Consider the following 16,969-nt stretch of genomic DNA (forward strand, 5'->3'; position numbering starts at 1 on the left):
TGACACGTGCACACCCTGACATATGCACATACCCTGACACACATATGCACACCCTGATACACACACACTCAGATACACACACACAATCTGACATACATAAACATAATACATGTTATAATTGTCATTTTTGCAGCCACCCAATTGGCACCGTGATCAGTCACACTAAAGATTACTCACCTTGCCTCCAGCGCCTCTCTCTCAGCACAGCTCCTGTGACTGTGGCCGGGTCCAGCATTAGGAAGAACGCTGGCTGCTGCAAGGCGGCGCTATATGATAGTGCTGCCCACAATTACATAACTAGTGATGTAAATGTGTGTACGGCGTCACATTTTCACCGTGCACACACCTTGTGGGGTCAAGGGACCCAATGCAGCAAATAGCAGGTTTACTGGGGTATTTCAACCCAAACCTGCAGCTACTCAGTGCCCTGTTGTGATTTCCATTACTGTTTGGTTGTCCGAGAGCGCATTCCTGTATTTGGTATTCTGTTTTTTGATATTGGCTTGTTCTGACTATTCTTACTGCTGGCATCCTGACCCTTTCGCTCTTGACTTTCAGTTTTTGCTTCTGTCTGTACCCCTGACCTTGGCTAGTTACTGGTTATTCTATTTACGTTAATTCGCCCTGGCCTTTCAGACCTTGTTGGCCCGTACTGCTCATTTACAACTTGATGATCCACAACTGGTTCCACCCAGTCTTGTTGTGGTTTCTCCTATAGTTTATAAGGCATCTTCTATTTCTCTATCACCACCACTTCATTTTTGTGGTGATTTACAGGAGTGTCGTGGCTTTCTACCATTTTGAAGCCTCTCCAGCTGGATACCTCTGCCAAGGACCGCCTCCTAGCTGGAACCGGGAAAAACTGCACCGCTTCTGCCCCAGTCGCCATAGCTTTACTGGGGTCCTCCTGGAGCCTCTTTGACCTAGAGCAGGATAGGGGACTAGCTCTATTACCTCCCAGGGACTGGACAAGGACTTTCCCCGCCGAATCCTTCACGAGCTGGAACAAGGTGCTGATTATAGCCCTTCCCCTCCCAGTCACTAGACATAATTCTGGGAGTACAACTGATTTTAATGGGCCAAACTCTGCCTTTTATGCACAGACACACGCATTGGATCTCCATTATATTTAACACAAGCCCTCTCAGGAATCCTTCAAATATATTTTATTAAAGAGATATTTTTACAATAACTGTGAGGGAAAAAAATATTTTATCCCCTGATGATTTTGAATGTTTTCCCACTGACAAAGAAATGATCAGTCTATAATTTTAATGGTAGCTGTATTTTAACAGGGAGAGACAGAATACCAAAAAATTATCCAAAAAAACACATGTCAAAAAAGTTATAAATTGATTTGCATGTTAATGAGTGAAATAAGTATTTGATCCCCTATCAATCAATGAGATTTCTGTCTCTCAGGTGTCTTTTATACAGGTAATGAGCTGAGATTAGAAGCACTCTCTTATAGGGAGTGCTCCTAATCTCAACTTGTCACCTGTATAAAAGACACATGTCCAGAGAAGCAATCAATCACTCAGATTCCAAACTCTCCACCATGGCCAAGACCAAAGAGCTGTCCAAGGATTTCAGGGACAAGATTTTAGACCTACACAAGGCTGGAATAGGCTACAAGACCATCGCCAAGCAACTTGGTGAGAAGGTGACAACAGTTGGTGTGATTTTTCGCAAATGAAATAAACAAAAAATAACTGTCAGTCTCCATTGGTCTGGTGCTCCATGCAAGATCTCATCTCGTGGAGTTTCAATGATCATCAACGGTGACGAATCAGCCCAGAACTACAGGACTTTAACACACTACTAAATGTGTAGGTATTAGAATTAAACATAAGATATCCAAGTGATGAGTAAGCCAATAGAAAGACGACAGCAGATAGCTGCAAGAAAAAAATGAAAAAATAGTACATAATGAATAACAAATTTCAGCTGGACCTTTTGAATATAAACATTAATTTAAATATTAAATGTGGGTTCTATAAGTAACTTCCTAATATCTGGTAGGGAGATATTTTACCCTCAAGGCAGCTGGGACCATAGTCACCAAGAAAACAATTGGTAAAACACTACGCCGTGAAGGACTGAAATCCTGCAGCACCTGCAAGGTCCCCCTGCTCAAGAAAGCAGGCTGTTCTGAAATTTTGCTAATTAACATCTGAATGATTCAGAGGAGAGCTGGGTGAAAGTGTTGATGTTGGTTAGATGAGACCAAAATCAAGCTCTTTGGCATCAACACAACTCACTTTGGTGGATGAGGAATGCTGCCTATGACCCCAAGAACATCATCCCCACCATGGTGGTGGAAACATTATGCTTTGGGGGTGTTTTTTTGCTAAGGGGAAAGGACAACTGCACCGCATCAAAGTGACCATCAAATATTAGATGAGAACCTCCTTCCCTCAGGCAGGGCATTGAAAATGTGTCGTGGATGGTTATTCCAGCATGACAATGATCCAAATAAGTGGCTCAAGAAGAAGCATATTAAGGTCCTGGGGTGGCCTAGCCAGTCTCCGGACCTTAATCCCAAAGAAAATCCGTGGAGGGAGCTGAAGATTCGAGTTGCCAAATGTCAGCCTCGAAACCTTAATGACTTGGAGAGGGTCTACAAAGAGGAGTGGGACAAAATCCCTCCTGAGATGTGTGCAAACCTGGTGGTCAACTACAATGTCTGACCTCTGTGATTGCCAACAAGGGTTTTACCACCAAGTACTAAGCTGAAGGGGTCAAATACGTATTTCACTCATTGACATGCAAATCAATTTGTAACTTTTTTGACATGCGTTTTTCTGGATTTATTTTTGTTTTTCTGTCTCTCACTGTTAAAATACCATTAAAATTATAGACTAATTTCTTTGTCAGTGGGCAAACGTTCAAAATCAGCAGGGGATCAAATACTTTTTCCCCTCACTCTATACATAAAAAGAGTAAATATCAATGTATGTAATTCAATGAAAAAAGTATTGAACAGACAGGTCAGTTTTCATTGTAATAACATAATATTAATGAACAATATTAATGAGTAAAACAAAAATAAAAAATTAGGGGGTGGGGAGGCAAAGGAAAAAGACAAACAGAGGAAAAAATGGGGAAGGGGAGTGCATCTATCCACAATAGCTTTTTTAAACTTAAAATCTAATGACTTTAATTAATTCTAGTATACACAACATTAGTGTTGTCGCGAACCCGAAATTTTCGGTTCGCGAATGGCGAACGCGAACTTCCGCAAATGTTCGCGAACTGGCGAACCGCGCAAACCGCCATTGACTTCAATGGGCAGGCGAATTTTAAAACCAACAGGGACTCTTTCTGGCCAAAATAGTGATGGAAAAGTTGTTTCAAGGGGACTAACACCTGGACTGTGGCATGCCAGAGGGGGATCCATGGCAAAACTCCCATGGAAAATTGCACAGTTAATGCAGAGTCTGCTTTTAATCCATAAAGAGCAGAAATCACCTAACATTGACACCTGTCCTCAAAGCCCAGCCCTGATACACACTGACACAGAGCAGAATAGAGACTGTTCCCCCTACATAGGGTCACTTGGCAGATATGGATTGACACCTGTCCTCAAAACCCCTGATACACACTGACACAGAGCAGAATAGGGACTGTTCCCCCTACATAGGGTCACTTGGCAGATATGGATTGACACCTGTCCTCAAAACCCCTGATACACACTGACACAGAGCAGAATAGAGACTGTTCACCGTCCACAGAGACCATGATACACACTGACACAGAGCAGAATAGAGACTGTTCCCCCTACATAGGGTCACTTGGCAGATATGGATTGACACCTGTCCTCAAAACCCCTGATACACACTGACACAGAGCAGAATAGAGACTGTTCCCCCTACATAGGGTCACTTGGCAGATATGGATTGACACCTGTCCTCAAAACCCCTGATACACACTGACACAGAGCAGAATAGAGACTATTCCCCCTACATAGGGTCACTTGGCAGATATGGATTGACACCTGTCCTCAAAACCCCTGATACACACTGACACAGAGCAGAATAGGGACTGTTCCCCCTACATAGGGTCACTTGGCAGATATGGATTGACACCTGTCCTCAAAACCCCTGATACACACTGACACAGAGCAGAATAGAGACTGTTCCCCCTACATAGGGTCACTTGGCAGATATGGATTGACACCTGTCCTCCAAACCCCTGATACACACTGACACAGAGCAGAATAGAGACTGTTCACCGTCCACAGAGACCATGATACACACTGACACAGAGCAGAATAGGGACTGTTCCCCCTACATAGGGTCACTTGGCAGATATGGATTGACACCTGTCCTCAAAACCCCTGATACACACTGACACAGAGCAGAATAGAGACTGTTCACCGTCCACAGAGACCATGATACACACTGACACAGAGCAGAATAGAGACTGTTCCCCCTACATATGGTCACTTGGCAGATATGGATTGACACCTGTCCTCAAAACCCCTGATACACACTGACACAGAGCAGAATAGAGACTGTTCCCCCTACATAGGGTCACTTGGCAGATATGGATTGACACCTGTCCTCAAAACCCCTGATACACACTGACACAGAGCAGAATAGAGACTATTCCCCCTACATAGGGTCACTTGGCAGATATGGATTGACACCTGTCCTCAAAACCCCTGATACACACTGACACAGAGCAGAATAGGGACTGTTCCCCCTACATAGGGTCACTTGGCAGATATGGATTGACACCTGTCCTCAAAACCCCTGATACACACTGACACAGAGCAGAATAGAGACTGTTCCCCCTACATAGGGTCACTTGGCAGATATGGATTGACACCTGTCCTCCAAACCCCTGATACACACTGACACAGAGCAGAATAGGGACTGTTCCCCCTACATAGGGTCACTTGGCAGATATGGATTGACACCTGTCCTCAAAACCCCTGATACACACTGACACAGAGCAGAATAGGGACTGTTCCCCCTACATAGGGTCACTTGGCAGGTATGGATTGACACCTGTCCTCAAAGCCCCTGATACACACTGGGGGGAGCTACTGTCCTCCCCAACCCCTGCGCGGTGGGTGGGGGCCATAAATCACAATGGGGTGACCTACTGTCCTCCCCCCCTCAGCCCCCATCCCTGCGCGGTGGGTGGGGGGCATAAATCACAATGGGGGGCCTACTTTCCTCCCCCCCGGCCCCCATCCCTGCGCGGTGGGTGGGGGGCATAAATCACAATGGGACGGACCTACTGATAGGAGTGGAGTATTGTTCATATCAGTTTAATACCTTCCGCGTCTCCTATCAGTGGACGTGTAAATGGCAGAGATTTTTAATTGTTGAATCACCTCCCCTTTTTAGGCCAAGGTGGGAAGATGCTTAGACCACTGGTATATTGGTGCCATCTTGGAGGATTTTAATTTTTGGTTTGGTTTTTGAAGCCACAGTGCTGCACCAGTGGGCCTAAAAATTAGGCATGTACACATGCCTGAAAAATTTGGTATTGTTGCAGCCGCTGCTGTAGCAGCGGCCAGAAAAATTGATGTTTGTTTCACAGGCAGAAAGTGCCCTAAAACATGGCGGCTTGAACCCTAGTTGGTGGCGGATATTCACGCAAGTCAAATGTCATTCAGAGCTAAAATACAGCAGCGTGTGGACCATTTTTAGCCCAAGGCAGCTCATCTCATCAGGCCTTTTTTAATCGAATGTATCGCCCAGTGTCAGTCCCTTCGGGATCCATCCCTCATTCATCTTAATAAAGGTGAGGTAATCTAGACTTTTTTGACCTAGGCGACTTCTCTTCTCAGTGACAATACCTCCTGCTGCACTGAAGGTCCTTTCTGACAGGACACTTGAAGCGGGGCAGGCCAGAAGTTCTATCGCAAATTGGGATAGCTCAGGCCACAGGTCAAGCCTGCACACCCAGTAGTCAAGGGGTTCATCGCTCCTCAGAGTGTCGATATCTGCAGTTAAGGCGAGGTAGTCTGCTACCTGTCGGTCGAGTCGCTCTCTGAGGGTGGATCCCGAAGGGCTGTGGCGATGCATAGGACTTAAAAAGGTCCGCATGTCCTCCATCAACAACACGTCTTTAAAGCGTCCTGTCCTTGCTGGCGTGGTCGTGGGAGGAGGAGGATGACTTCCACCTCTCCCCCTGTTAGATTCCCGTTGTGCTGTGACATCACCCTTATACGCTGTGTAAAGCATACTTTTTAATTTATTTTGCAAATGCTGCATCCTTTCCGACTTGTTGTAATTGGGTAACATTTCCGCCACTTTCTGCTTATACCGGGGGTCTAGTAGCGTGGACACCCAGTACAGGTCGTTCTCCTTCAGCCTTTTTATACGAGGGTCCCTCAACAGGCAGGACAGCATGAAAGACCCCATTTGCACAAGGTTGGATGCCGAGCTACTCATTTCCCGTTCCTCCTCCTCACTGATGTCATTGAAGGTATGTTCTTCCCCCCAGCCACGTACAACACCACGGGTACCAGATAGGTGACAACGAGCACCCTGGGATGCCTGTTGTGTTTGGTCTTGCTCCTCCTCCTCCTCCTCAAAGCTACAATCCTCCTCTGACTCCTCTTCCTCACAATCCTCTTCCAGCGTTGCCGCAGGTCCAGCAAGCGATGCTGATAAGGCTGTTTCTGGTGGTGATGGTGACCACAACTCTTCCTCTTTCTCTTCACGCTCATCTACAGCCTGATCCAGCACTCTTCGCAGGGCACGCTCCATGAAGAAAACAAATGGTATGATGTCGCTGATGGTGCCTTCGTTGCGACTGACTAGGTTTGTCACCTCCTCAAAAGGACGCATGAGCCTACAGGCATTGCGCATGAGCGTCCAGTAACGTGGCAAAAAAATTCCCAGCTCCCCAGAGGCTGTCCTAGCACCCCGGTCATACAAATATTCATTAACAGCTTTTTCTTGTTGGAGCAGGCGGTCGAACATTAGGAGTGTTGAATTCCAACGTGTAGGGCTGTCGCAAATCAAGCGCCTCACTGGCATGTTGTTTCGCCGCTGGATATCGGCAAAGTGAGCCATGGCCGTGTAGGAACGCCTGAAATGGCCACACACCTTCCTGGCCTGCTTCAGGACGTCCTGTAAGCCTGTGTACTTATGCACAAAGCGTTGTACGATCAGATTACACACATGTGCCATGCACGGCACATGTGTCAACTTGCCCAACTTCAATGCCGCTATCAAATTTTTTCCGTTGTCACACACCACTTTGCCGATATCCAGTTGCTGCGGAGTCAGCCACTTTTCCACCTGTGCGTTCAGGGCGGACAGGAGTGCTTGTCCGGTGTGACTCTCTGCTTTTAAGCAAGTCAAACCCAAGACGGCGTGACACTGCCGTATCCGGGATGTGGAATAGTACCTGGGGAGCTGGGGGGGTGCCGTTGATGTGGAGCAAGAAGCAGCGGCACAAGAGGACTCAGCCGAGGAGGTTATGGAAGAGGATGGAGTAGGAGGAGTAGAGGAGGTGGCAGCAGGACTGCCTGCAATTCGTGGCGGTGTCACCAACTCCTCTGCAATGCCACGCATTCCTTGCTTGTCAGCCGTCAGCAGGTTTACCCAATGCGCAGTGTAGGTGATATACCTGCCCTGACCATGCTTGCAGACCAGGTATCAGTGGTCAGATGGACCCTTGCCCCAACACTGTGTGCCAGACATGCCATGACTTCCTTTTGCACAATCGAGTACAAGTTGGGGATTGCCTTTTGTGAAAAGAAATTCCGTCCGGGTACCTTCCACTGCGGTGTCCCAATAGCTACAAATTTTTTGAACGCCTCAGACTCAACCAGATTGTATGGTAAAAGCTGGCGGGCTAATAGTTCGGACAAGCCAGCTGTCAGACGCTGGGCAAGGGGGTGACTTGGTGACATTGGCTTCTTACGCTCAAACATGTCCTTGACAGACACATGACTGTGGGCAGGTGAGCGGGAACTGCTCAAGGCGGGAGACGGAGTGGCGGATGGTTGAGAGGGGGCAAGAAGGACAGCAGTGGTTGACGTGGCTGAAGATGCTGGACCAGGAGGAGGATGGCGGCTTAGAGTAGGCGTGCTGCTTGTACTCATGTGTTGATCCCATAGGCATTTGTGATGTGAGATCATGTGCCTACGCAAAGCAGTTGTACCTAGGTGGGTGTTGGACATCCCACGACTCAGTTTCCTTTGGCACAGGTTGCAAATGGCATCGCTGTTGTCCGAGGCAGACACACACAAAAAATGCCACACTGCTGAGCTCTGCAATGACGGCATTCTGGTGGTGGACACAGCATGCGTTGATTGGCGTGCTGTCGGGCTGACCCCGGGTGCCGATGCATGCTGTCTGACTGTGCCACTAGCTCCTTGCGACGACCCCCCCCGCTTCCAACTCGTCTCCTCCTCCTCCTCTCTGTCTCCCCATCTGAACTTTCGCCCTGTTCTTCTTCTTGCCGAGCGGGCACCCACGTGACATCCATGGCCGCATCGTCATCATCAACCGCTTCGCTTGTATCTGACAACTCAGAAAAGGAAGCAGCAGCGGGTACAACATCATCATCATCACACCGTACCTCCATGTGTTTAATGCTGCCTGCCTGAGACATATCCCTGTTATCTACATCCTCTAGCAATAATGGTTGCGCATCACTCATTTCTTCAAACGGGTGTGTGAATAACTCCTCTGACATACCAAGTAAAGCGGCTGTGGTGCTAGTTTTGGTGGTGGCGGCAGGCGGGTGAGTGCTATCTTGAGAGGTGCCTGAAGCTAAGCTGGAGGTGGATGGTGCGTCAAGGTTCCGAGCGGAGGCTGTACAAGATTGGGTGTCCTGTGTTAGCCAGTCAACTAAGTCCTCAGAACTTTTCAAGTTCAGGGTACGTGGCTTCTGAAAACTGGGCATTATTCTAGGGCAAAAGGGAATCACAGCACCACGACCACGACGGCCCCTGCGGGGTGGCCTGCCTCTGCCTGTCATTTTTTTGGGGATTAGTGGTACTACGCGTGCAAGCTACTGTGAGACCAGATATGATTGGCAATGTGCACTGGAACAGTTCTGCAGAGCACACACTGAAGGAAGGACTGACAGAGCCGCTTGAAGACAAGTAACTGCTATTCAATCTATAACAGTGAAAAACACATTTTGGTTTTAAAAGCACGCTATAGAGACACCAGATATGATTGGCAATGTGCACTGGAACAGTTCTGCAGAGCACACACTGTAGGCCTGAGACACCCGCTTGAAGACAAGTAACTGCTATTCAATCTATAACAGTGAAAAACAAATTTTGGTTTTAAAAGCACGCTATAGAGACACCAAATATGATTGGCAACTGTCAAAGCACGCTGGAACAGGTCTACAGAGCACACGCTGAAGTAGGCCTGAACCACAGACGCTTGCAGACAACTAACTGCTCTTCTATTACAGTGAAAAAAAAATATTTATTTTAAATGTAAAGCTTAACCAATTGTTAAAACAGATATGAGTGGTGGCACTGGGCAAGTAGGCACAGTATTCAATGTGAACCTCACACAGAAGCTGGCAGGCAGGCAACTACTCTTCTATTACAGTGGAAACAAAATTTTGGTTGTAAAAGCACGCTATAGAGACACAAGATATGAGTGGCAACTGTCAAAGCACGCTGGCACAGGTCTGCAGAGCACACGCTGAAGTAGGCCTGACACCCAGACGCTTGCAGACAACTAACTGCTCTTCTATTACAGTGAAAAAGAAATATTTATTTTAAATCTAAAGCTTAACCAATTGTTAAAACAGATATGAGTGGTGGCACTGGGCTAGTGGGCACAGTATCCAAAGTGAACCTCACACAGAAGCTGGCAGGCAGGCAACTGCTCTTCTATTACAGTGGAAACAAAATTTTGGTTGTAAAAGCACGTTATAGAGACACAAGATATGAGTGGCAACTGTCAAAGCACGCTGGCAGGGTTGTGCAGGGCACACGCTGAAGGAAGGCCTGACAGAGCCGCTTGAAGGACACTGACTGTCTGCTATTAGCTTACACTGGAAACCTTTTTTCTTTGTAAAAGCACGCTAAAGAGACACCAGATATGAGTGGCAACTGTCAAAGCACGCTGGCACAGGTCTGCAGAGCACACGCTGAAGTAGGCCTGAAACACAGACGCTTGCAGACAACTAACTGCTCTTCTATTACAGTGAAAAAAAAATATTTATTTTAAATCTAAAGCTTAACCAATTGTTAAAACAGATATGAGTGGTGGCACTGGGCTAGTGGGCACAGTATCCAATGTGAACCTCACACAGAAGCTGGCAGGCAGGCAACTGCTCTTCTATTACAGTGGAAACAAAATTTTGGTTGTAAAAGCACGCTATAGAGACACAAGATATGAGTGGCAACTGTCAAAGCACGCTGGCACAGGTCTGCAGAGCACACGCTGAAGTAGGCCTGAAACACAGACGCTTGCAGACAACTAACTGCTCTTCTATTACAGTGAAAAAAAAATATTTATTTTAAATGTAAAGCTTAACCAATTGTTAAAACAGATATGAGTGGTGGCACTGGGCTAGTGGGCACAGTATCCAATGTGAACTTCACACAGAAGCTGGCAGGCAGGCAACTGCTCTTCTATTACAGTAAAAAAAATGATTTCTTTAAAATCTAAAGCTTAACCAATTGTTAAAACAGATATGAGTGGTGGCACTGACTGTGCAAATGGGCAAGGCATCCAACCTGACACAGAAGCTGGCAGGCAGGCAACTGCTCTTCTATTACAGTGAAAAAAAATGATTTATTTTAAATCTAAAGCTTAACCAATTGTTAAAACAGATATGAGTGGTGGCACTGGGCTAGTGGGCACAGTATCCAATGTGAACCTCACACAGAAGCTGGCAGGCAGGCAACTGCTCTTCTATTACAGTGAAAAAAATGATTTCTTTAAAATCTAAAGCTTAACCAATTGTTAAAACAGATATGAGTGGTGGCACTGACTGTGCAAATGGGCAAGGCATCCAACCTGACACAGAAGCTGGCAGGCAGGCAACTGCTCTTCTATTACAGTGAAAACAAAATATTTATTTTAAATGTAAAGCTTAACCAATTGTTAAAACAGATATGAGTGGTGGCACTGGGCAAATAGGCACAGTATCCAATGTGAACCTCACACAGAAGCTGGCAGGCAGGCAACTGCTCTTCTATTACAGTGAAAAAAATGATTTCTTTAAAATCTAAAGCTTAACCAATTGTTAAAACAGATATGAGTGGTGGCACTGACTGTGCAAATGGGCAAGGCATCCAACCTGACACAGAAGCTGGCAGGCAGGCAACTGCTCTTCTATTACAGTGAAAACAAAATATTTATTTTAAATGTAAAGCTTAACCAATTGTTAAAACAGATATGAGTGGTGGCACTGGGCAAATAGGCACAGTATCCAATGTGAACCTCACACAGAAGCTGGCAGGCAGGCACCTGCAATTACATTACACAGGAAAAAAAAAAAAAAAAAAGCAGCCTGATGTTATAGCCCTAAAAAGGGCTTTTTGGGGTGCTGTCCTTACAGCAGAGATCAGATGAGTCCTTCAGGATTGTAGTGGACACTGAATACCCTAGCCTAGCTATCAATTTCCCTATCTAATCAGCAGCAGCTAAACTTTCCCTCCTCTCACTAAGCATGCATCTTCCGAATGAATCGAAAATGGATGCTGGGAGGGAGGTTGGAGGGTGTGGAAGGGAGGGAGTGCTGCTGATTGGCTGGAAAGTGTCTGCTGACCGAGAGGCACAGGGTCAAAGTTTGCCCAATGATGACGAATAGGAGGCGGATCGAACTGCGCATGTGTCCGCCCGCCGTGGCGAACGCGAACACGCTAAGTTCGCCAGGAACTGTTCGCCGGCGGACAGTTCGGTACATCACTACACAACATGACACAACAATACCTAGTTCAGATAATTGCATAATAGAATAAATTTTTTTGTTGTCAATTTTCCAAATACATTTCTTTATACAAGCAATCAAAACCTATATTCTCTTTTAATCTCTGTTTCCCATTCCTCCCGGTAGTGTATAAGGTTATCTAACTGTAAAGAAGGTTGTCTGAGAGCCAGTTCGTACCCCTTATTTTCTAGTATATAATTAAAAACTTCTTTAATAGTAGGGATTGTTGGTGACCTCCAGTATCTGGGGATAACCATAGCTAAAAGGATATGTCTAATTATAATTTTATTCAACCTTTAGGGGGATAAATACTGTGACGAGAGCAATCTTGCCACATTGCATTGGAGAAGCCTGGTTGCCCGCCTGCTGCCTTTGGACTATGACCCTGGGAGATTGGGCCCTTTAAAAACCGTATTCGGCCCTAACAGAGTGCATGTCACTCATTCTGGCCCTTTAAATACAGTGGGGTCATTCGGTACTTGCCCTGTGTGAGCGGTGTTACCCCAGATAGCTATGCCATGGAGCCCATTCATATAATTAAAGACTATGGGGAAGACTTTAGCTCCATGGCAATTGAACTGTATGTGTGTGGTCTGAGCGCCATTCAATAATATGCGCTCAGACCTAAGCTATCTGGGGATATGTTGCATGGCTTTATTTTATGTAGTAAATCTAACCTTGTGTATTTTATTGTATTTTATGTCTTTTTGCAACCATGTGCTCAATGGAGTCTTCCTCTATCCCTGGATATAATTGGATTATTTGCCCATTGTCTCCAGGAGAGAGGGCTCTGTAAAACCGGTCTGAGCCAGATAGCCATGTGCCAGCCAGGGCCCAAAAGATATTTTACTAACTTTTGAACCCCTGGTCTGATTCTGATTTTTAATATGTTGTTCCCCTGAATGGATTGATTGTGAATATGTATTTTTTATGTGAATGTGATGTATGGTTTTAGAGTTATGAAAGTTTGGTAGAAAGTATGTTTAACTGTATGTATAATTGAGTTTCCTCTCAGGATAAGGGGAGGGAATATGTGGGATGTAACTGATATGTGATTGGTTGTTTTATCCCTCCCTGTGGGCGGTCCTGTATTTGAAAAGACTGTAATAAAAACCAGGCTGGGTGTGCCAGCACCTCAGATCACTGCTTGACCCTCAACACGGATCCTTGTCTCGTTCTTGGGGGGATTCACTGTATGCTGTTGGAGACTGATTGCCAGGAGTGTAAGCTGATGTATGCTTTTCCTATTCGTCTGCTAGCAGCTATTCGTGAGGTTCCAGTTTGGAGTGCTATTTTATATTCAGTTCGGGAGTTTGGTGTTCTGCAGTAGCTGTGCCTGTCTCTAAGAAAGGGGCATATCGCCTAAACGGATTTTAACCCCTTTTCTGCTGAAACGGTCCGTTACAAATACCATCTATAAATTATTTTGAAATGGTTTTACCAATGATTGGAGCACTGTGTAACTCCTTTAAGAGCTAGTAAAAATGTAAGCCATTCCTCCAGGCCGTAACAAGCTCCCATATATTTTTCCAATGCAAGCATGTAGTCATCTTTGTGGTAAAACTGGGTGCGTGAGTGCGTATTTATGTGCTGTTGAGTCCCAGATTCTGATGGAGTTCAGAATGGCTGGGCAGGTGGTGCGAAGCTCTGGTCTGTCCGCTCGAGGCAGCCAGATCCAGAACTGTGGTAGGTCCGTGGACATGAGCAAGGTCTCCACGTCCGCCCATCTATGTGTGTCTGGTGGGGCGTGCCATTCTATCACCTGGGCGAGTTGTGCTGAGAGGTAATAGAGGTGAAGGTTGGGAAGTCCCAGCCCCCCTCTGCTCTTAGGCCTGTAGAGTGTCTGTCTCTTAATTCTGTGTCTTTTACGGGCCCAAATGAAGTCGTCAATGGCAGTTTGTAGTGTTTTTAGGTCTGTTTTGGTCACTTTTATTGGGACTGCTTGGAACAGGAAGAGCAGGCGTGGGAGCAGATTCATTTTGATACTATGTAATCTTCCTATCCATGAAATTGGCTTTTCATGCCATGTGTCCAGGTCTTTTAGCAGGGCTGTGATAATGCGGAGGTGGTTTTCTCTGTATAGGTCCTCGGGGCGGGCTGTCAATTTTACTCCAAGGTATTTTATAGGGTTGCGGGTGATGTTCAGGTGGGTTGTTTGTTGGACCGCTACAACGTCATCCTCCGTCATTGCTATGGGCATACCCACAGACTTATCTAAATTGATTTTGTATCCCGACACCTGGTTATATGAGTCTAGGAGGTCCAGGAGATTTGGAATTGAGCTCGCGGGGTTGGTGACAGTGAGCAGAATGTCGTCTGCGTAAGCAGAGACCTTAAATTCTTCTGTCGCTATCTTCACCCCCATGATCTGCGGGTGGGATCGTATCGATTGCATATTGATCTAAATTTTTAATGGAAAATGTATCTTTTATTTTATTAATAATTAATTAGTGTTCTAATTGCATATTATCTTATTGGATTAACATGTTCCCGGATTCTGTATTTAGATAGGTAAAAGGTCTTACCCACATACATCAGGCCACAAGAACAGGTGAGTAGATAAACTACTTCAACGGTAGAGTGAAGACAGGCTATTTAAATAGAACTCCATAACAGAAACAGTTTATACCAACTGACAAAGCTGCTAGTCGGTGAAACACGTCGGAAAGAGTGACAAAGGACTTTTTTATTGTATTTATTTTACCATTTGTTTTAGTTTAATATGTCTTAATACATTTTCCGTTGTATACCTACAAATCCTGTGGATTTCAAACCATCATCTGCTGCTACATCAAATAAATATTGCGTCATCCTTAAGCACAAAAGCCTTATCACCTAGAGCCAGGTCTTGTAGACTCTGGGTGAGCAGCCATTTGTTTGTTTATACTATATTCATATTGTTTGAATGTATTCCAATAGAAGCTGTTGCTTCTCTTTTTGTTTACTGCTTGAGTATACCTGACTGTAGGACAGACGACGGATACTGTCACCAGAGCAAACACCTACTTCTGAGATTTGAGCCTGCCCCAAATAGGCTCTACACAATGTGAGTGCATTCAGTCAGTTCATTTTAAATACACTCCTATTCACTTATAATATTACTGTCTTGGTTATCGCCCATGCATTCGACGTCACACGCGCCCGCGTTAAAGGAAAGCCGTGGGTACTCTGAAAATGCTCAGTCAATTTGTTACAAATTGTTACCAAGTGCTGTGTGAGCTCTCTGTGGTATGCCTTTTATTTGTATCCTAAATTCATCCTGCACAACTCCGGCACACCGGCAACTCCCGCATTAATCAGCTCGCTTAAACACTGCATCTATTCCATACTGGAATATTGTTTAAATGAATCCAAATAAGGAACTGTATTACTTCCTGTGACAATCTTCCCTTTTCAAGTGAGTTTGTCCTGAGTTCTTGGAGGGGCCTGCTTGCCAACCTCCTGCCCACAGACTATGGGCCCTGCAGGGAAACATGTAAAAGACTACCGAACTTGACCGCCTGTTAGCGCTGATTTCCCTGGAACTATTTTGGGCATGGGGCCATGCTTGCGGTCGGTCAAAACTATGACTTCCAGGAAATTCCTGAACCCCTGAACCGATCTGGGTGATTTTTAGATATATTGTTCACCCAGATCTGGGCTATCAGGGGATGTGACTTTATGGGGTTCTGTGTGTTTTTAAGGTACGTTTTGGGGTTTCACATTTTTTTTTTCTGTGCTTGGAGATAATTAGGTTAAATTAGTACAGTTCCTGATTCAATTATCTCCCAAGCACAAAGGAGGTATTCTATTGTTTGTGTATGGAAGTGACTCACTGTTTTACTCTGTTTTCATTGGTTTGTTCACTTTGTGTCCGTGTGCCCAACAAGGTCCACCTGGGTGTCACCCTTGTTGGGAAACTTGCATAAAAGGCCAGTGTGCCTCCATTAAAATGCAATTTCAGCTTACACTCCAAAACTGTGTGTCATCCTGTTATTGGAGAGAAAGAAGATTTACTTCTGTGTCTGCTGTTCCAGCTTGCAGGGGATTTAACAGGGAAAGTATTTGTAAGGACTAGAGCTAATTCCCAAATCAGCTCCAGGAAGGAGCGGTTCCAGTCAAGCCATAGCGACTGTGGGCAGAAATGCTGCGGTTTGTCCCCTGTTCCAGCTAGGAAGCAGTCCTTTGGTGGAGGTACCCAGTCGGGGAGCTCCGTTACACTTCCTCTGGCAAAGGACTTAATCTTTCAAATTGAATTGCTGTTGGAAGCTGTTCTGGTCTTTCAAGACCTAATCAAGTAAACACCCTTTTCTTTTCCCTTAATGTGACAGGACATTTTCATTTTAAATCTGCAATTGAGTTCCAACAAACTTTATTTTCTTGAGTATTACAATTACTTTATTTAGCAAGGGGAAGTGCTTTATGTAGTGCTCCACTGTATTCACTGGTGTTGGCTTTTGCCACTCAGTTAATCTATTGTTTCTTGCATGATATTGTGTCAAGTTGGAGAGATACTTACTCCTGTGTGGTAGCTGCATTTTTATTTATATATTATTTTATATAAGCACTTTTTTGCATAGAAAATATCAGAACAGACATTAGCCAGCCTGGAACTCGTTTCCACGCTGGGTAATGATGCCCCAGAGATGCTGCCAGATTTAGACTTACATCTCCAGCAGCAAAGGGGTTAAACTCATACCCAAACACAGCACATATAGACTACAAGCTCCACAATCACTTCAAAACACTGATATATTCATGGTGCTTGGAGTTACCATTTAAAATATGTACAATATATTGTTTTAAATATTTGTTCATAAAGTTTTCATCCAAAAGCCTAACCATTAATGACTGAACAAAAATCAATTACTTTAGCTTCTCGTCCGTGTTATGTTCACCACCAAAATTTTCCCTTAATAGGTAATACTTTTTTCATTTAATATACTATATGTTAAACATAAAAATAATTACATACATTTTTTAATCAGAAAATGTGTATATTTTTCAACAAATAACATTTATCCTATAGGACCCAGACCACTTCAGCACACTAAAGTGGTCTGGGTACATCGTCTCTATTGCACTGCAGTTTTAGAGAAAC

The 16,969-nt window shown here is 45.0% G+C and overlaps 1 protein-coding gene across 1 annotated transcript in view; it reads right to left on the reverse strand.

The window, feature by feature from the left end:
- The window catches only part of LOC134608844 (polycystin-1-like protein 1), a 363,482-nt gene that overhangs the window by 38,214 nt on the left and 308,299 nt on the right, over positions 1–16,969 (reverse strand). The window lies entirely within an intron of this gene.

This window comes from Pelobates fuscus, chromosome 4, assembly GCF_036172605.1.
Source record: "Pelobates fuscus isolate aPelFus1 chromosome 4, aPelFus1.pri, whole genome shotgun sequence".
NCBI lineage: Eukaryota > Metazoa > Chordata > Amphibia > Anura > Pelobatidae > Pelobates > Pelobates fuscus.